At 42.2% G+C, this 23,462-nt stretch overlaps 1 protein-coding gene across 2 annotated transcripts in view; it reads right to left on the bottom strand.

Annotated features, from left to right (window-relative positions):
• ngfb (nerve growth factor b (beta polypeptide)) overlaps nucleotides 1–16,160 on the bottom strand; it is a 31,069-nt gene extending 14,909 nt beyond the window's left edge. Inside the window, exon 1 of one of the 2 annotated variants that reach the window (XM_084316605.1) lies at nucleotides 16,032–16,160. The gene's annotated coding sequence lies outside the window, so the exon portion shown is untranslated. The remainder of the gene's footprint in view (nucleotides 1–16,031) is intronic. The other variant, XM_084316606.1, reaches the window with a different exon arrangement.
• Between the last annotated feature and the right edge of the window lie 7,302 nt (nucleotides 16,161–23,462).

Here is a 23,462-nt window from a genome sequence, read left to right as displayed (position 1 = left end):
TTATGCTCTGCACATTATACTGTACGTAGGGCAGAGCATATATATAGTATATCTACTAAATCCTAATGAAACAAGTAACTAGAATAATATAAGCCTATCATTAGACACGTAGGCCATACTGGCGCACACAAGACTCTGGCGGCCTTAATATGCATATTAAGGCCACCAGAGTCGGGCGTACCATGAGCGGATACGGTCTACGGGGCGGGCAGCGCAGTGTGTCTTTGCTGCTCTCATAATGAAACAAGTCATTAATGGAATAATAAGCCTATACTGCGTTCATTCATACGCGCGTAGGCTATACACTACAGTACTGCGCACGCGCACGTGTGTGTGTGTGTGTGTGTGTGTGTGCGTGCGCGCTGCGGCAGGTGCACCACGAGCTGTACTATATGATGACAATACATTCATCTAATCTAATTTTTATTGGTCGGAAAGCGCTTCCGCGTCCATTTTCACACTGCTGCATCACTAGTTACCTTATAAGGAGCTCTGGAGGCGTTATCTTGTATGCCAATGACCTGAACGGGGACGCGCGTTCGCGTTTCAGACTGGTGCCATTCCCCAACGCAGATATCACAGCTGTGACCGTTTGAGACACTTAAGACATCTTCCCCGCACGTTGGGGACTCAGAGTGAACTTGTCATTGATTCTGTCTCAGTCGGTTCCAAGATAAGTCTTCCAAGAGAACTCTTTGGAAAATATTCGGGAATGAGACCCATTGTGAAAATAATTACTATACCGGTACTACCTTTATATTAGTTTGGGCAAAAAAGATTTAACAACATAGATTTGTTGAGAAAACGAAATAGATTGTTTTCTCAGATAAAGCAATTGTTGAGATACTGTAAATGTCTGGTAGTCGTTATACTTGAGAATGTTCTTTTTCTAACTTAATGGGAATATGACTAATATAGAGGGTCCAGTAACATTATTGCTGTCTTTGTGTTGCAGCAGTTATGTTTTTCTTTTTGACCTCCTTCTTAAAAACTTAGGCTGCTCTGGTTACATTAGGTTACACTACTGGCCTTTAAATAAAATCACTTACAGTATTACACTTAAACAGACAATAATAGCATATCATATTGGTATCCTATTTCATCTTGTATTTTGTAATTTTTCCTTTAATTAGGTCTTCCGTTGACAGTTTTCCACATAGAGGATAGTGGGTATAGTTAAAATAGAGTTGAAATGACTGTGAGAGAGAGAGAGAGAGAGAGAGAGAGAGAGAGAGAGAGAGAGAGAGAGAGAGAGAGAGAGAGAGAGAGAGAGAGAGAGAGAGAGAGAGAGAGAGAGAGTCCAGCGGTTGCCTCCTGTGTGTTCCATGGGAGAGAGAGAGAGAGCATTTAGCTGTGGTTGAGTTACATTCACTTTTAACTAGTGAGGAACTGGGAACAGAATGAACGCTGATGAACAGAATGAAACGCTGTCAATCCATGAGCCGTCTTGTCTGAATCCCTATTTTCACATGTAATTATTTTATATGTAATAATTAGTAGTAATATCACTTTAAGTCCTACCAGACCACTCCAGGTTAGCCTTGCTTGTCACCTATAAGGCTTCTTGGAGGCTACTGTTGGACATCATTTATTACTGGCATTATTTGGGTAGACTACAAGTTACAATAGTAATTTTCACATACAGCTACCTCTCAAAGTACCATAGTCTGGAGGTAACAAGAGGGGGCAGCTCTGCTTTTCAGGAATTAAGAAAGACAACCTTTCTTGGATTGAATCATGGAGCCTGCTCACAACATACTACTGCAGGTTACAGTTACACTGGTCATTTCAATTAGACTTTCATCATCTGCCGGGACACATTGGGACACAGGGTCAGGATCATGCCGGTCTGGACAAATAGGATGTTGGTTACATTGTGAGCCGATGAACCAGGCAACATTCCATGGATACGATCAAAAACAACCCAGCTGTGATATCGTGACAAAATATAAATCATGGGAAACGAATAGCAACACTTTAAACAAATTACTTCACTCATGATAACAGTTCTAGGTGCAATATGTCATATGAGTCACTTCAAACCAAGAATAATATCATTATCAGCTTTGAAACGTTGAGGGACATAGATGAAGCACTTTGTTGTTCAACTAAAGACCTGCTTTGGATCGTTCCACTTATGCTTGCCTCTGCCTGTTAGGATCTGTTGGGAGATTGAAAAGTTGCCTTTTTGACGTTTGGCAACCAGCTCTAAAAAGGATCATAGCCTGCAATTGAACCATACAATTTTCCCATTTTGCTGACAGCTGCCCTGTTATGTCTAGTCGAGGCAATTTTCTGTGTAACTGTTATCAGACAAGTATGCGGGAAGTGATCCCGAATACGGTGTGACCTCTGGTTGAGGGATTGGACCTCTGCTCTGTTGGCAGTCAGTTGTGGATACACTGCAGATGTGTGACAATTTGTCTGGCAGGGAGACCTATGTACCGGACAAGGCCTAGGCCAAACGAGGCCGGACAGCATGTCAGAGAGGACCTGCTAATCAGATCGTTGGAGTGGTCCGTCCACAGGACAGTACACAGGCTGGGTTTTGTCTTAGTCTGCTTGTCCCATGAGATATTTCTCTTTACGCTTGACCTTGTACCAGACACCTTCATCATTCACACCAGTGACGGAACACTGATTAATAACTCCCTGTGAGCCATGACAAATAGCACGACATGCTATTTTCCTACGCTTAGCAGAAGGAGGGTCATTGAAGCTATTTTTGTCTGTTTTGGATTATGGAGACGTAGTTTATAGACATGCTGCTGCTTCCACTCTAAAGCCTTTGGATTCTGTATATCATTCTGCCCTTAAATGTATCACTGGTGACAGTTATGGTACCCGTCATTGTATCCTGTAAGGTTGGTTTGTCCTCCCTGGTAGAGAGATGTGACTTGCACTGGCATCTGTTTCTGTATGAAGCCATTACTGATGAACTTCCACCCTTACATCACTGCATTACTGGACTGGAACTCTGGAACTAATACTCGCTCTGGTGATCTGCTTAAGGTCCCCAGAGTTTGGACTGAATTAAGGAAATCTGCTTTTAGCTTATGTGCCCCCGGCACGTGGAATGTTTTGCAATGCACTTTAAAACTCAATACTTTAGTATCCATTATTCAGTTTAAAGCTATAATAGCCAACCATTTCACCTCAGTCTGTAGTTGTTTTAATTAGTTGTTTAATTTGAATTAGTTTAACTGATTAACTTTTCTTTTTTCTATATTGTTTGTGTATTATGTGCTGTACTTCCAACATCATTGTAAATGAGAGCTCGCTCACAATGATCTTTCAAGATTAAATAAAAATTGAATTAATGAATGACTGAGAACATCCATGGCTGTTTCAACACGTGTGGAAGAAAGCTTCAAGAAACATGGGATGATAGGGTGTTCAGTCTCTTCAGAGATGTCCCTGAAATACCAAATTATTTGGTTTTGTATACATTTTATGAATCTAGCATTTAGATGAAACACACACACAAGCGTACACACACACACACACACGCACGCACGCACGCACACACACACACACACACACACACACACACACACACACACGCACACGCAAAATCCACACAGTACCCACTACCCAGTGTGCTTCAACTTTAATTTTAAAGCGACTAGGTGTTCATTTATGACTTTGCAACCCCAAAATAATATACAAAGACACGCAAACGGTCTGACGATATGGCTATGCACCTTCTTCAGAGCCTGCAGAATAGGGGATCTAGAAGGTGCCCTGCACTGGTCCCAATGGTTGATCTGTCCGCAGTAATTGCCCTACAACAATTTACAAAGGTTGAATTACATACACGTCAAAAGCATAAATGTGACAAATAACTCATGGGCATCAGAAGCATTGCTACATATAATACAAATAATCATAGAACAATTTCTATATATTTCACATTAAACAGCAAAGCGACAGTGAGACAGCTGGTTCATTCAGGGCTCTTGGAGTGTGAATCCAACCCTTTCCCAGAAGTACCCTTTTGTTTTGTAGTCCACATAGCTTTTAGTGTTTGAGAAGATATCTCAAATAAATGTTAACAAAATAAAGCTGTCATGGAATATACAACTCCTTCCTTTTGTATGTTGTCCACGTGTCAGAGCATGGAAACACGCTCGCTAACTAGAGCAGGAAAAAACGAGCCAGATGCACCACAAGAGTATTGTGAACTGCAGATTTAACGAGGACAGTTTCATTAGTCACTGATGGCTTTGTTTGGTCTCGGCACGGTGAGGAAACACAGCCCTTCGTCCCGTCACCGCACACACACCGCGCTTACAGGAGAAACACACTACCATAGTATGTAGTACCAAAAGTGCATTACAAATTCAATCTATTATTATTATTATTACTATTATTATTACCATAGGGTTAGTCCCGATTTTAGTCCAATTTGGTGAAACAAACTCCAACGACATTGACTGTAAGCGGCACAGGTATTTTTGTTTGGCTCTCTGTGATCATTTCTACGCAATTTATTTTAACATTCGTTGACTGTATGAGTTTTCAGGTTAGGTGTTTTTATACTTACATTTAGGGTGTCCTGTCTGTGTTCATGTTCATTCGTGTTTTTGTGCCTTTTTATGTTCTATGTAAATGGCCACAATGGAAACAAGCCATGGCCTTATTGCGTCCTATCCATTTGACCAGCGTTATGACATTGTTATTGTTCAAATGTTGTCTTACTGTTGTGTCAATAAAGTATTCAATAAATCAATCAAACACTGAACAATTGTGCAGATATGTTTGGGGTCATTCAGCGTAGTTGCCAGTAAGTGCAGACCCCTTGGCAGACATAGTGGCCCTTAGATGAAGTGTACATTTTCATCATGTCTATTCGCCAACTAACTTTGGTCAAGATAAAGTTGGACTTTGTGTAATATGGCACAGAGAGCAGTTTCAACCTTGTCAATGTGACAATGAAGAATGCTACTTAGCCATTTTTTCCCCAAGTCCAGAGCCAATATAGGCCTTGCACTGAAGGTTTGTGTAGTTTCCTATCTTCCACATAGATGGCTTTTGCTATGTTTCACCCGTTTCTATCTAGACCGGATTTAAAACGCACCCTGGATTGAAATGCAAATGTGCACAATGGTCCTTATTCTCAAGCATGTATGTAAGTACCTTTGTGAATATCTTGGTAAAAAGTTTGTACTAACACATTTACAAAAATCCTCCTGAACGCGTGAAACGGTCTCTGTAAGTGGCCAAAATCTTCGCAGCTGGGTTTAATGAAAAAGGTCACCCATTCTTAAACAGGAAGCGCGTTCTCGTACACCGGAATTTGCATACAGACACGCCCCGCCAGATCCTTATAAGGCGAAGGAGGCGTGTGCAAAACAGCGAGAGGGTCAGCATTGCATCTGCACCGTGCTGACCCATTCGACAACAGATAGCGCAGAAGCGATTTGCGATTTGCAGAATGAGATTAGATTCAAATGTATTATCTATATAAACCAATAAATGTATAAATACTACTAAGTAATTGTGCATTTTATTGTGCTTCCATCACCACCACGGTCCTCTCCTGGCTGTTAGCGACCCTCTCCTGGCTGTCCAGCATCGCCTGGACGCGTGACACCGCTGGTGGACGGGGGGCAGCGGTGTAGTGTACTTATGCTGTTTGATGACAATACATTTTAATCTAATCAAATTTGCTTCCCCCCGTCCACCAGTGCTGCCATGCGTATTCTCTGACATATTACTGAAGTGATGTGTTTAGTTCTTGAGAGGAATTGTAAGCTGTATCTAATAATAGTGACAACATCAAGTAAATCATGTTTAAAGGCTTTATTCATCCTACATCCGTGCAATTAATCGTTGTTGGACTTGGACGACAGTCTGTTGTCCGGGCAAGATGAGCAGTGGAATGTTGGACGGGGGGCAGTCCGACCGTCCACCAGTGGTTTGGTGTGGAGAAACACTTTTCACACATTCAGGAATCGAGGAGGATCTTTGTAAATTTGTTAGTACAAACTTTTTACCACGATATTTACAAAGGCACTTACGAACATGTTCGAGAGGACCAAGGTTTCTATGGAGTAACGTTAACCACTAAATGTTTGATGGTTCTGAATTGTGCCAATAACAATCACTTACTTCACGCCAACTTCATAGACTTTTGATACGGACAGACACGCAAGTTGTGGCTAGCTTGTGCTACAGTACATGGTCATGACTCATGGATCCAAACACTCGGACATCCTGGCTGTACCAAACACTTTTTTCTCAAGAAATCTGCCGTTCCATATGTGGAGAGAGCTGCTGCAGTGCAGACAGAGTGGATGGTAATGTGGCGTTAATTATTACTATTGATACAGAAGGATACGCTGACGTTGTGGCTAGCTGTTAGAGTGGGGTTTAATGTCTTTACAGCGGACAGGTAAGAGTTGTATAATAACATAATATAATGACCCTCACTTTACCAAGAGGCTGACAGAATAATTGTAATGCTATGTGACTAGTTGGAATGACGTTACAAACGTCTCCCATCAACGCGGTTAAATTAGAATAATAATTTCTGGGTTATAAACGTAAACAATTGCTCTGTTGAGCTCCAAAGGTGTGTGTAAAATTATTCAACAGTTTTATATCCACTCATATCATACATTTCAGAGTTAAATGGTGAGCGGAGCTGCTATTGTGATTACATTGTGACAGAACGTTTGACCTCGCTGCCTACGGTATTCCTGATAGCCCTACGACACAGAAAGATGTTCACTGATGATGTCTTTTACCTTGTAGAAGAAACCTTGTTCCTGACATGAACCAAGTCATGGAAATCTCCATGGTCTGATTCAACTGTCATGGGAAGTTTGGCACAGTGGCCAGCTTCCTGTCTGATGCGCAAATTCAATCAATCAATCAAATCCTTTATTTAACCAGATAAGCATCATTGAGATTAAAATCTCTTTTTCAAGAGCGATCTGGCCAAGCAAGGCAGCAGAAAGTTTCAACATAAAAAAGAACATCACAATAAAATACAGATAAAACATTTACATCAAGCTCCAATTTCAGGCAAGTTATCAAACAGGCAAATGATCAAACACAGTTGCACTGACCAAGGGAACTGAGTTCGTAGGATTTTAAAATGGCTTTGAATTCTCCGAGGGTGACCAGTCCTGGTAATTTTAGGTCCTCCTGTATCTTGTTCCAAGATGAAGGAGCAGCATATTTAAAAGCCCTTTTTCCCAATTCAGTTCTCATATGGGGAACTTCCAGTGTTAGAACAGCTTGAGAACGAAGGGCATACTTATATTGCTTTGTGCACAGAAGCACACTTAGGTACGAGGGAACCAGTTTAAGCAGAGCTTTGTGCACCAGAGAGAGTCATCGAGAAAATCGCCGTATTTGTAGAGATGGATAACTTGCAATGGTATATAGGGTGCAATGGTGCACTCGATTTCCACATCCCGTGACAAAGCGTAAGGCAGAATGGTACACAGTATCAAGCTTTCTAAGGTACTGATCAGGTGCATACATATAGAGTAAGTCACCATAATCGAGTAGTGGTAAGAAGGTGGTCGAGATCAGGTGACTTCTCACTTTAAGTGAAAAACAGGACCTGTTTCTGAAAAAGAAGCCGAGTTCGCCTAAAACATTCTATTTTCATTGGCTTCCTGTTGTGATTCTGGGTGAGGTAGAATACAGTGCATGCACCTCATCAATTGCTGTTTCATTTGATGATGAAACAGGCCTCCTAAACATTAACACATTCAGCGGCAATCACGAGTATAGTCGGGTTATCTCACCAGCGGTTGAGTGACAATCGCGAGTATAGTCGGGTTTTGATCCTTTGATCTTTTCCCTCTGATCCCCGTTCTAAATCATCATCCGGATCATTCTAGCCATCCCTGGCTCATTTGTATACATTGGGATTGCAATGCCGATCGAATATCACCAGGTGGCAGTATCGTCTGTGTCTGAACTGGAATTGCATTGGCGTGGATACACGTTTTCCTTTATAAAATTTTTTGGTAAGGGCTCCTCCTGCTTGAACAGAGATTCACATTGATCGCCTCGAAATTCCATTGCCTAAGCGTATTACGAAACGTGTATCATATACACTGGTAATCGCGATGGCGATGCGATCACTTGGAATTATTCTTTTTGGAATACCTTCTGGCTAAGGTAAGGTATATTCTTTATTTTTTTTATATCCACTTTTTCTCCTTATTTTCAATTTTTCTCCCATCCCAATTTCGCCTCGCCAATTCTCCCTTCAATTCTCCCCTCCCCTGTCTTGAATGTTGCTAGACTATGCCTCCCACTGGTCGGCTGCAGTGAGGACCAAGCCTTGAACACTATACACAGACTTGGCTGACAGGAGGAGCATATTCAGTGCCAGGCTCACACTACCTAAATGCAGCACTGAACGGCACAGGAAGTCCTTCATTCCGACAGCCATCAGACTATACAATGCATCACTGTGCCTCACTGCATCACTGAGCAAGTGACAGTTACCATCTTCCTGGACTCTTACTTTTTAAACAACACTGTGCAATATTACACCTACTGTAGACTTCAGTATATTTTTACTGTATTTATTTACTGTATATTTTATTCTATTTTTATTCTATTTAATTTTATTCTATTCTTAGGCCATTTGTTTTGTTATTCTTATTTGTGACTTGTTCTGTCTAAATGTTTAATGTTGAGTGATTTGCAGTGTCAAATTTCCCTCAGGATAATACATTTCTATTCTATTCTATATCTTTGAAAAGTCTCCATTTATTCAACACTTCTGAATTCACTGACAAACTGAACTGAACTGACAAAAATAAGGTGCATAAAAAAGCAAACAAAATTCCTCCACAGGCTACTCACCATCATTAGTAGAGCGGCAAGCGGCGTTTGGGGACAGAGTGAAATCTTCTTAAAACACTGTCCCTCCACTCATTCCTGAACTTTTTTGTTAAGTCCTTCTCAAATGCAAACTGAATTAAATTGGCCTTGCGTCGATGAAGCATACTAAGGCGATGTTCTGTAAAGATGTTCTTGAGGGTAGAAAACGAATTCTCACAGAGTGCCGTGCTAGCTTCAGTAGTGTTGTTGTTGACATCAGTGCCCACTAGAGCTGTCCCCGACTAAGGATTTGGATAGTCGACTTTGATTGGCAAAAAAATATATATATATTATTATTTTTTTTTCCAGTGCGGGCACAGCTGACTCAGTGGGCGGGCCCGGCCCCCAAATGCCCGCCCATGCCGCCGGGTCTGGTTAGTGGCGAGCGCCTTGGCCACTGCGCCACTTAGCCGCCCAGTAGGTAAGGTATATTCTATGTCTATTTTACCGAACCTGAAACGTGTTTTTCTAACGATCACAGTTTTGTGTTTTACCGGACGTAAAACATGCTCGGCAAACACGATCACAGTTTTGAGTTAAAACGACCCCCCCCCCCCCCCCCCTTGATGATTTTGTGAAGGTACATTATGTACATGTTATATACCTTTGATTTTGGAGTATTTGGGGTTTCAGGGAATCAACCAGAACGATTCAGGCTTATTGCACATAACACTTTTATCTCGCAATCTATGGAAAAAGACTGGATTATCTTGGAAATGCGCGATGTTTATCGTGTAATAAACTACAAACTACAGTGTGTAGAAACAAACTATTTTTTCCATGTTGGACTACAAGTAGTGTCTGTCAAATGAGCCACACCATTGTCTCCACAGCTATAATACAGAACACACACACAGCTCTGCAAACATCGTGAAACACAGCGGAAATTACCATTTTAAGATGGCCTTCTAGCGGCAGAGATGGGGATTAAGTGTGGCGCTGAAAGTGTTAAGGCTGGCTATGCTCTTCCAGTATGGCTGCCTGTAACCATTCAGGGCTTTCCTTAATTAAACAATGGTTTCGGGGTGCAGTGCCACTATGACAATGCGCCAGTGCCACCATGTGGTTGTAATTTATTCTTCTTTTGCAGTGAAAGCTCTTAGAAACAGATGCATCATTGTCTAATATGTGATTGCCCAGTGCTCTATTCCTCTATACCATTATGTGTGTGTGTGTGTGTGTGTGTGTGTGTGTGTGTGTGTGTGTGTGTGTGTGTGTGTGTGCGTGCGCGCATGTTTTCGTCTTCAATGTTAAACTATTGTGTAACCATATACACTGTACTTAATTAAATAACTTGTGTTTGCTATTTGCTATAAATGACAGCACATGGCTTTCTTTATTGCAATTTTTGGGATGTACAGACCCCTCCGGACCACCCCCTAGTTGAGACTCCCCCAAATCCCGGGGAAATCCCTGCCATTGGTAACTACTTTCTAAAGAAAATGCCTAATTCCGCTGCAGTGGTAGAGTAGGTATAAACACTGGTATACTGTTCTACCATGACTTGTTTACAAGATCCAGTAATAGGACACCAAATCATTATGTTTTTGTTGATATATTTATCATATATGAACACATAGCAACCATAGTTTTGCACATAGTGGCCGTTGTTTCTTCCATTGCCATGTAGAAAACAATTGCTGCTATGTTACATGGAAGCCATGCTGGAAGAAAGAGAACTACACACACATTCTGTGCAAGGCCTCTATTGGATAATCGGGGGGAATATCACTTTACCAGATCAGATACGGCTTTTAACACTTGGGCAGAGAACAGACACTTTCACTTGTGTTTACTGTGGGGAAATGATTTGGCAATATCTTTCCATCCCTCTTCCCACACTTGACTAGTGCACTTAATTATTGAGACGCTGTTGAATAAAAATCCCTATTAAATCCTGTCACTCAGCACAGAAAACATATTTACGTTTGAGAAATTCTATTGGGGCACACTTGAGCCATTTAAATGTACTGAAAGACAATTCTTTGCTATATAAAGATGATCTCTTCATCTCCATCTGTTTCTCCCCCATCTGTTTATGTGTCACTGCAGCAAATCAACAGAAAAAAGGACCAGACTCCCAGATTGTGCCCTAGTTCATGACTGCAGTGTCAGCCTGAAAGCATTACGTTTAGTTGTCGTACAGTAGCTAGACCTCTGATCACAGAATGTGTTAATGGTTCCTTCTGCTCTTCAAAAGAAAGTTATGACAAACAAACTATAGTACCAGTGCTCTATACAGGACCCCTGTACTCCACTTCCCCATCTGCAGTAGCCCTGTGAAAGAACCTTTGTCTGGTAAATAATGACCTATCTCTGTAAAGTCAACCAACGAACTAGATTCTTGTACCGGATCTCCTCTCTGGTAAACAAGAATACCCTGAAGACTCTGGCAGGAGCACTCATTCAAGGGTACTACGACTATGCGTGCACCTCATGGTACCAAAGCACCTCAAAGGTGCTTAAAACAAGATTACAAACATCACAAAACAAACTGGTCAGACTACTACTTGACCTTACCCCCAGAACCCACCTCACCCCTGCCCACTTTGACAACCTAGGATGGCTTAGAGTAGACAACAGAGTACAGCAACTTGCAATGGGCCTGGTCTACAAGATACACTATACGACTAAGGTACCCATGTACATGTCAAAATACTTCCCAAACGTCAGTGAATACCACAACCACTACACCAGAGGAAGCTCAACAAATCATGTTAAACCCAGATTCGGCTCAAACAAGGGACTAAACACGTTTCGCAATTATGCCACATCAATGTGGAACGCCCTACCCAAAGCTGTAAAGGAATGTGTATCCCTACCCACATTCAAAACCGCTCTTAAAGAGCACCTACGGGAGGCTGCAATTCGAAACTGGCCACCGTAAATGCCCAAAACCCCCACCACCTCCTAATAGACAGTCTCCTCCCCACCGCATGTATATATTCCCTCCCCGCCGTATGTATATTTCTTTCCCACCCACCCACCCCCTCCTAATGTACAGTCCCCTCCCCATCATATGTATATACTCTGTCAGGATCTAGGGGTAACAGTACTGTATATTTGAATATTGTTTATGTCACAAATGTATCAGTACTAAATACCTATATGTCCCTATGCCATAAATGTCATGTATGTTGTGTATGTCATAAATGTCTATATGAATTGAAAATGGGGGACCCTGATGTAAACAAGACAAACGTCTTTCTCAGGTCTGCATCCCCTTAACAATTGTGTGTATTGAGCCGTACTGTATTGTACCCATTCTGCAATCTGTTAAATAAAGTTTTCATTCATTCATTCATTCATTCATTCATTCAAAGCTTTAGGGCTTTAGAGGTCTAACTTTATGCTCTATCGGTCAGTGGGTATAACACAGAGATGGTTATTGCATCAGTATTTATATAGCGCTGTTTGAAAATAAGACCTGTGTCTGTGTCTATGCTGTATCTTGCATTTCTAGATCTTGAACAGTATTTTACTCTGATAAAAATATATAACATACATATAAAAATATATAAAATAACATATGAGAAACAACCTGAAAGCATCAGTTTCTTTTAATCTAAAAATCCAAAGCATTGACGAATCTGTTATCCAAACATAAACATGCGCTAGTTTGCTTTACTAACACAGTATGCATGCACTTACACACAAAGAGGGTGTGTCACAGTTAACACACTAAATGTGTGTGTGTGGCCTTACAGTAAGTCAAAGGAAGAGGCTCTCTTGGCTACAGTGGCCCTTCACTCTAGAGCAGCAGTAGAGAAAGAGACCACACAGGCAAAGGCCTGTTGTTTCAACCCCACAGATGTTCAAATTTACGTTATGCCCTTGGCACTGTATACAGCTGTCCTCAGTCACGCTAAATATTGAAATTAGATCCACAATTTAGATGGCCTACATTAATCTAGTCATGTGGGAGTATCAGATGTGATTGCCCCTCAACAAGTAAAATAAACATTAGTTAACAAAGGTGATGTGACGTCCAACATTCTTGTTGACCATTTCTGCAGGCACTTCTGCTTTCTGGGTAATCTGTTTTGACAGCAGGGGGCTGCTGTTTAGAACGGTTCGTAGCAGTTTGCGCCAGATCTTCCACCTTGTATTTTTGTTATTTGAGTTGAAAGTGTACAGGGTCGTGGGCTGTAGCCATAGCAGCCATAGACTATAGTCGAATCCATACTGAAGGCTTTGACATGTTTTCAAGTGGTATATAATGTAATGTGTGAGAGATTCTATGCTCATCCACCTGTGGAACAGATGGTCTGACATGGAGGTCAGACAGCTGGGTTAGAGGAAGGCTATGGTCCTCCACAGTACGACCCGTCACCCAGCACTCAGTACATACCAGAGAGGACAGGGATGGAAGGGAGCAGGAAAATCTGTCATTTCTGCCATCTTTAACCACATCATGAGATCAAGAACCACATGAAATTTACAATAACTCAGTTTTCAATAACAGTCTACTCTAGACAAAAAATGAAAACTACGCAAATTTTACTATCGCAATAGCTACAGTAAATGTTCTTATATTGAATTGAATTTCAACCAAACCACATGCAGGGGGAAACATTTCCAAAAGCCAAATATTTGTGATGGCCGAATGATCGCTTGGCAGCCATTTATGCGAGGACACTTTATCCCACACTGGTTGTTAAATGTTTCCATTTTGATCCAAAGTGGAGTATCAATGTTCTTACAATATGGAATGAGTTAGTGAATGACCGTCCAGCCCTTTTTCAGTCTTGTACTGAATTCATCTTATTTAGCTCTTATTCAAATGCTCACGGAGTCATTCACAAAATGTGGCAGTCCCTAAGGAGGATGCATATTTTCAAAGAGTCCCAACTCAAGAAATCAATGTAGCTGATGATTATGGTGTCGATCCAGCAGCTCAACCCATAGAGATGCGTGTTTATTTTTGTTGGACTGCCACCCCCCAACCCCCCCCCCCTCCCCCTCCCCTTCTTCCCCTGCTCTCTCCTGTTCTTCAGATAGTAATCGCTGGATCAAGTTGAGGAAAGCTTGCGGGCCTTTGACTTGCACCACGAACCTACTCCACAAAGAAGTAAAGGGGGATTATCTATGCCTTGTCTCCTGAGCTCCATCGACATGTCAGGTGAGGAGGAACCATGTTAAAACCCCCCCCAAACATCAGTGGTGGAAGAAGTACTGTACACCGTTCCCTTACTTAGTAGAAATACCCAGATTAAATAGTACTCTGGTCAAAGATAAAGTCCTGCATTTCAAATTCTACTTAGAGAGCAAAATTTGAAAAGTATTTGATATTTAATGTAATATATAATATAATAATAATGCAGGACCTGTTGCAGAGGTCTTTATTCGGCATGCAACGACACTCAATGTTTTAGCGGTACACACATCGGTTAGTTTTTAGCACACACACCGGAACACACACGCATGCATTGTCTCTTTAGAATCGCCGATGCGATTCGTCTCTGCGATTAACCCATCCCGTCGTCCTTCCCCCCCAAGGGCAGCCGGAAGCAGACAGGCGTCAACGTGAGCCGCGCCAGGGGACCAATCCAAGTGCTCCTGTCCGTCTTCGTCAAGGACACCACAGCGTTAGCGATCTGTTGTTGTGCATGTTTTTCCATTGGGTTTATCTTATCGGGGGGGAAACCCTTGCGAGCACGGGGAGAACATGCAAACTCCACACAGAAAGGCCTGGGAGATACCCCACCTGGGTACCTGGCATCATGGAAACCTGGTCCCCAAGCGGGAATCGAACCCTGGACCTTCTTGCTGTGAGGCGACAGTGTTAACCACTACACCACCGTGCCGCCTACTTAATAAGTAAAGTAAAAAAAATTAAAGATAACTAAAGTAAAGGTACACATTCTAGATGATATTTGTGTATTCCAGCGCTTGGGAGCGTTCAACCCTTGAACCATTGACCTCTAAATGCTCTTGAAGTTGGCAGGCTTCAAATTTTAAAGTACATAATCTTCATAAATATTTGACATGTTCTCTATGCAAAATATTTTTCTTCAAAGTAACTAGTAACTGATGGGTTCAGATAAATGTAGTGGAGTAATATTTCCTTTGAAATGTAGTGGAGTAAAAGTACAACGTTCCCTGAAATGAAAACACTCACGTACAGTACAAGTACCTTGGAATTGTACTCACATACAGTACAACAACTACTAATAAGTGTTTTTCCACCACTGCCAAAGACCTAACACCCTCAGCAATCTCTCAGTGTGGGAGGTTCAGACATGCAGTCGTTGGCGGTGGAAGATGCAAGTATACACACAGGTGTGCTTTAGGATGAACCATGTTCAAATCCCTTAAGTAAGGTGTAAAATAAAGTAATACAATTAAAATATATCATGGCTGAATTAGAAACATTTCAATACAAACAAAGCCTTACTGAGAGGGAGGAGGCATGGATGTTGCAGATAATGGTTTAGAATCAATGACCCCAGTAAGAAGATATACCTGAATGGATTAGATGGCAAACTGTGACTGTGTTTAATTTCAGGTAGTGAAATAGGCCCTGAGATATGGGACTGCCATGTATTTGTCCCTCGAAGTTAAATTGGTGCACACAATGAGTTCATTAATCTATTAAATACCTATAAAATGCAGGCAAAACAAATAAAATATATTATATTATTTCACTGGGGTAAAAACCTTGAGAACAGTTTCTAGCCTAAGGAGACTGATGGGTGCTATTGAAACCCGATGAGCCTGAACAACTCCTTGGGAGACGAAGGAGATGGTTGATTGCCACTGAAGTCTGGTTTTCCACCTACAGTACTCTCCTAGACCCTCGCTGAGCCAGCTAATAATACAAGAGAAACGCTCATAAGAATTTCACACATGCTAATATGATAATACTTCACATATGAATATGTACACACAAAAAAGAAGAAGAAATGCTACATATTCAAATTGATGTGAAATAGTTGCATTCTGGCACTGAATTCAGTCCATTATGTGCATATGATGTATATCATTATTCATCTGAATCTTAAGTATACTTCTATACTACTTCAGTGTACTTCTTTTGGTCTGCAATAATATGATTAGTGAGCTTATCAAACGGTCTTGTTTTTCTTCTGATAAAGGTCTTTTGGGGGCTGCAGCTTGGCTCTGCCAAAGCACACAAGCAGAGTGGGTGAAGTTAGAAGACAGTGTCCTACCTCTGCTGCAGCCCTCTCTCCCCTTCCACACAAGCAGGTCTCCCAAGAATTGGTTCAAATAAAAGTCCAATTTGTGTCCCCACTCCACAAGATGCCACGGACAGAAAGTGAAGAAATCCTAACTCCTTGCTCATGTATTCCAGACAATCCTCTCAGAGTCTTGCACTTGCTTGAAAATTGATTGTTCTGGAAATTAGTGAGAGGAGCCCCAGTGAGGCTCCATCCAGCTGGGGTGTGTGCTGCAGGTCCTAGTGCCTGCCCGTGAGATGCTATCAGCGGTTCATAATTCACTGGGATATAGCACAGTTTCCTGGTGTATGAATGTCTAATAGTACAGTAAATGTTTATTGATATGCAATTACATGGTAAGAAAAAAAAACATGACCAGAGTTAGATTGTAGATTTATATTACAGAATGTCAGTGATGTAAAAACAAGCTACAGTATTACTGTTATTCTATAAGCAGTGTTTAAAATACATTGTGGAAGAAATTGTGCTTTTGGCGCCGGTCAGTCTTTGGAGCGGCATGTTTTCTCTTTGTTTGGTTTGGAGTGTTCACATGGTCAAAAGGGTCAGAGAGGCGGGACTTCACAGCGTTACATTCACTTCCTCTTTTCTCTGAAAACCAAACCCGGAAAACAAATGATAAACAAATACGGATGAGCTGTAGAGTCTGATGATCTGGCTGTTTCTTGTTTTCTTACTGTTGATGATGCAAAACTTGCATTTCCACCATGAAGGTTAAAGGTTACCATTGTGTTTCTGACTTTGAGTCTACTTGCAGGTTCTGGCCCTGTCGCACGACTGCACCACTGGCTGTGTGCGCTCACCTGGTTTTGTAGTACATGTATTTATTAGTGCTGTCAATCGATTAAAATATTGAATCTGATTAATCGCATGATTGTCCATAGTTAACTCGCGATTAATCGCAAATTAATCGCATTGTTTAAATTTTTTTTTGTTTAAACTGATCTTTTTCAAGTTTTAATACTCTTATCAACATGAGTCAACAAATGCTTGCTTTATGCAGCCATTTAACACAAAAGGATGACCATCATGCATTGCAAATTTGCATCAAATTCAAAACAGAGTGATGTACAAAATAACTTAAAAGAAAGTAATAATTTAAAACAATGAATAAAGTGCATGAAATAATAGGGGAAAGAAAACGTTAGGAACTTGTTACATTCACCCACACAAGGGCTGAGAACTCACCCCCCTCCCCCCTCTCACACACACACTCTCCCAGCTCTCATTCTCTCTTGCCCCTTCCTCATCTCTCTCACCCCCCCTCTCTATCTCTCTCTCTCTATCTCTCACACACACACACACACACACACACACGCACACGCACACACACGCAAAATCCACACACCACACACACTTTGAGTCAGAAACAAACATAGTATCAATGAGAGTATCAATAATACATCGGAGTGAAGTCTAGTAAAAAAAAAAAATGCAAAGTTAAACGTGAGTTAAAAAAAATTGTGGCGTTAATAGAATCGGGCGTTAACGCATTAATACCGCGTTAACTTTGACAGCCTTTATCTCTGGAGGGGGGCCTACATACTGCTCATTCACATACAGTGGAAATTGGACATTATTAATTAATAACACATTCGGCTAATATGCACTAACTCTCAGTAAACAGTGAAACCGTGTGTCACTGTGCAGGGGGGAAACCTTGTAACTTGTGATCATGATGATCATGTTTTACTTGAATTGGAGGATTACTGTACGTGGCATTACAGTTACAGGTATTACGGTTGAAGATCATTTCACGACCCTAGGGCACATGAAACCCATTTAAAACCCATTTGTAGAATGTTAAAAACATATGCATCAATATGAAAAGCAGGTAGGTTTTCCTGAAATGTAGCTTTTTTGATCGTATGAGATAAGATAAGATAAGCCAAATAATAACAAAATAATAAATAGATGACATGTACATAATGTAATGAAATAAGATATTACAGTGGTAGAAATGAGAAACACCTCTTTTATCTCTTACATTGGACATACAGGTTTTTTTTCTTTGCATAAGAGCAGCCATAGCACTGGGAGTTAATGGCAGAGTGACAGAGGGACAACAGTAATTACTGACATTCCACACATGACTCTGCTGACCACAGACGCTGTACAGAAGGCCTATATTAGGTTATGTTCCCGTAACACAACCACATTCGTGATCAGTACTGTTTCCTGATTGATTCCATAATATCATAATGCCCATAATACTCAAATAGCTGAGATGTTTTCCTTCCTCTCACAAATTCCCAGATGCGTAATTGTCTCTCTCTCTCAAAGTTTATGGACAGTCTATATTTGGGCTTGGGTCCCAATCTGTTGTCATTATAATTGCAATATATTTTGACAGCAGATGTTCTTGAAATCACAGCTATTGATTTCAGAGCTCGGTCCATTTCAAAGGGTTTTTAATGAAGTAATGCTACTGTAACTGAAGTAATGCCAGGGCTGATTATCTCACTGGTAGTGACACTACTGAACTATTACACAGTTGATTCATGAATTGGAACATTCAGACAAAGAATCATATATATATATACTATAAGACCATTTTGATAGTATTCCAAGCCAATGTAGCCTACTTACTGTCGTACAGGAATTCCATAACAATTGGAGTGTACATGCGCCTTAAAGGTACACAACCGTCTTTAACAAGGAATTTTCACATCACTCCAACTTGCAATATGGAGATAATGACATTTGAAAACATCACTCATAGCTAAATCTAAAATATAATTAGTATATATTTATATAACATCTATCATTCAAAGAATCTGTTCATTCCTTGAGATGAAGTTACATTTCAATTTAACATTAACCCAGGTGTTTGGGGTTTCTCCTCATGGCAGTCTGGTTCTCATGGCCTGAACTTGTCTCATCTTTTCAAGTGACATGATTGCGAATGCGTACACCTTCTGTAGTGAGTTACTGGGTTAGTTGGGGTCTATAAGCACTATAAATATGTAAGAGGGAATCGTGTTCATCTTTCAATAATAGGTTTGAGCTTTTGGGATGGAGGTAAGTGAGCATAAACCAATCCAGGTCTCTCTCTCTCTCTCTCTCTCTCTCTCTCTCTCTCTCTCTCTCTCTCTCTCTCTGGCCTCCCACCCACCCGCCAGCACTGTGAGTTTACCACAAGGTCATTGGACAGACTGTGCTCTAAGCCTTTTCCGCTCCCCCTGATAATTAAATAATAGCTGAGATTTTTCTGATAAAGACTCCAGTGTGTTCACATTTATGTCACCAGCATATCCCCCAACATCTGGATCCAAGCGAGACCATCTGGAAGCAGAATATGCTTACCATATTACCACACCGATCACACCCTGCTCTGATTATTGCTCAGTGCTTTTTTATGGCGTGGCATGACTGATGTTTTCGAAGAATCTTCAGGTCAAGTTTTCCTTCTGTACTAGATATTCAAAACTAATGTTAGAATCATTCACGTGGAGCTGCTTTTACAGCTTTGGGGGATTTGGATCTTCTGGAACTACAGTAGACCCATTTGGAGGATGTCTGTTGGCCATGCAGCCCAGACTCTCAAGCTGTTTGATCATACTGCAAGAGTACCGCTCTACATGCCTATACCACGACTTCTGTACCGCTCTACATGCCTATACCACGACTTCTGTACCGCTCTACATGCCTATACCACGACTTCTGTATGTACCCCTCTACATGCCTATACCACTACATACTGTATGTACCGCTCTACATGCCTATACCACTACATATGTACCCCTCTACATGCCTATACCACGACATCTGTACCCCTCTACATGCCTATACCACGACATACTGTATGTACCCCTCTACATGCCTATACCACGACATACTGTATGTACCCCTCTACATGCCTATACCACGACATCTGTACCCCTCTACATGCCTATACCATGACATATGTACCCCTCTACATGCCTATACCACTACACCTGTACCGCTCTACATGCCTATACCACTACACCTGTACCCCTCTACATGCCTATACCACTACACCTGTACCGCTCTACATGCCTATACCACTACATCTGTACCCCTCTACATGCCTATACCACTACAGCCCTCTACATGCCTATACCACTACACCTGTACCCCTCTACATGCCTATACCACTACACCTGTACCCCTCTACATGCCTATACCACTACACCTGTACCGCTCTACATGCCTATACCACTACACCTGTACCGCTCTACATGCCTATACCACTACACCTGTACCTCTCTACATGCCTATACCACTACACCTGTACCTCTCTACATGCCTATACCACTACATCTGTACCCCTCTACATGCCTATACCACTACACCTGTACCGCTCTACATGCCTATACCACTACATCTGTACCCCTCTACATGCCTATACCACTACATATGTACCCCTCTACATGCCTATACCACTACACCTGTACCCCTCTACATGCCTATACCACTACACCTGTACCGCTCTACATGCCTATACCACTACACCTGTACCCCTCTACATGCCTATACCACTACACCTGTACCCCTCTACATGCCTATACCACTACACCTGTACCCCTCTACATGCCTATACCACTACACCTGTACCCCTCTACATGCCTATACCACTACACCTGTACCGCTCTACATGCCTATACCACTACACCTGTACCGCTCTACATGCCTATACCACTACACCTGTACCTCTCTACATGCCTATACCACTACATCTGTACCCCTCTACATGCCTATACCACTACACCTGTACCGCTCTACATGCCTATACCACTACACCTGTACCTCTCTACATGCCTATACCACTACATATGTACCCCTCTACATGCCTATACCACTACACCTGTACCGCTCTACATGCCTATACCACTACACCTGTACCTCTCTACATGCCTATACCACTACATCTGTACCCCTCTACATGCCTATACCACTACACCTGTACCGCTCTACATGCCTATACCACTACACCTGTACCTCTCTACATGCCTATACCACTACATCTGTACCCCTCTACATGCCTATACCACTACACCTGTACCGCTCTACATGCCTATACCACTACACCTGTACCTCTCTACATGCCTATACCACTACATATGTACCCCTCTACATGCCTATACCACTACATCTGTACCCCTCTACATGCCTATACCACTACATATGTACCCCTCTACATGCCTATACCACTACACCTGTACCCCTCTACATGCCTATACCACTACACCTGTACCGCTCTACATGCCTATACCACTACACCTGTACCCCTCTACATGCCTATACCACTACACCTGTACCCCTCTACATGCCTATACCACTACACCTGTACCCCTCTACATGCCTATACCACTACACCTGTACCGCTCTACATGCCTATACCACTACACATGTACCCCTCTACATGCCTATACCACTACACCTGTACCCCTCTACATGCCTATACCACTACACCTGTACCGCTCTACATGCCTATACCACTACAGCCCTCTACATGCCTATACCACTACACCTGTACCCCTCTACATGCCTATACCACTACACCTGTACCCCTCTACATGCCTATACCACTACACCTGTACCGCTCTACATGCCTATACCACTACACCTGTACCCCTCTACATGCCTATACCACTACACCTGTACCCCTCTACATGCCTATACCACTACACCTGTACCCCTCTACATGCCTATACCACTACACCTGTACCGCTCTACATGCCTATACCACTACATATGTACCCCTCTACATGCCTATACCACTACACCTGTACCCCTCTACATGCCTATACCACTACATCTGTACCCCTCTACATGCCTATACCACTACACCTGTACCCCTCTACATGCCTATACCACTACACCTGTACCGCTCTACATGCCTATACCACTACACCTGTACCCCTCTACATGCCTATACCACTACACCTGTACCCCTCTACATGCCTATACCACTACACCTGTACCGCTCTACATGCCTATACCACTACACCTGTACCCCTCTACATGCCTATACCACTACACCTGTACCGCTCTACATGCCTATACCACTACATCTGTACCCCTCTACATGCCTATACCATGACATCTGTACCCCTCTACATGCCTATACCACTACATATGTACCCCTCTACATGCCTATACCACTACATATGTACCCCTCTACATGCCTATACCACTACACCTGTACCGCTCTACATGCCTATACCACTACATCTGTACCCCTCTACATGCCTATACCATGACATATGTACCCCTCTACATGCCTATACCACTACATATGTACCCCTCTACATGCCTATACCACTACACCTGTACCTCTCTACATGCCTATACCACTACACCTGTACCCCTCTACATGCCTATACCACTACACCTGTACCCCTCTACATGCCTATACCACTACACCTGTACCGCTCTACATGCCTATACCACTACACCTGTACCCCTCTACATGCCTATACCACTACATCTGTACCCCTCTACATGCCTATACCACTACATCTGTACCCCTCTACATGCCTATACCACTACATCTGTACCCCTCTACATGCCTATACCACTGCATCTGTACCCCTCTACATGCCTATACCACTACATCTGTACCCCTCTACATGCCTATACCACTACATCTGTACCCCTCTACATGCCTATACCACTACACCTGTACCCCTCTACATGCCTATACCACTACATCTGTACCCCTCTACATGCCTATACCATGACATATGTACCCCTCTACATGCCTATACCACTACATATGTACCCCTCTACATGCCTATACCACTACATATGTACCCCTCTACATGCCTATACCACTACACCTGTACCTCTCTACATGCCTATACCACTACACCTGTACCCCTCTACATGCCTATACCACTACACCTGTACCCCTCTACATGCCTATACCACTACACCTGTACCGCTCTACATGCCTATACCACTACACCTGTACCCCTCTACATGCCTATACCACTACATCTGTACCCCTCTACATGCCTATACCACTACATCTGTACCCCTCTACATGCCTATACCACTGCATCTGTACCCCTCTACATGCCTATACCACTACATCTGTACCCCTCTACATGCCTATACCACTGCATCTGTACCCCTCTACATGCCTATACCACTACATCTGTACCCCTCTACATGCCTATACCACTACACCTGTACCCCTCTACATGCCTATACCACTACACCTGTACCCCTCTACATGCCTATACCACTACATCTGTACCCCTCTACATGCCTATACCACTACATCTGTATACCTTTAAATTAGGGATGTTTGATATTGGCTTTTTTACCGATATCCGATATACCGATATTGTCCAACTCTTAATTTCCGATACCGATATCAACCGATACCGATATATGAGGGGTCCCCCCCCCCCCCCAAAAAACATAATCATT

Source organism: Notolepis coatsorum (assembly GCF_963971535.1).
Source record: "Notolepis coatsorum genome assembly, chromosome: 6".
Lineage (NCBI taxonomy): Eukaryota > Metazoa > Chordata > Actinopteri > Aulopiformes > Paralepididae > Notolepis > Notolepis coatsorum.
This window is presented reverse-complemented; position numbering and strand designations above follow the sequence as displayed.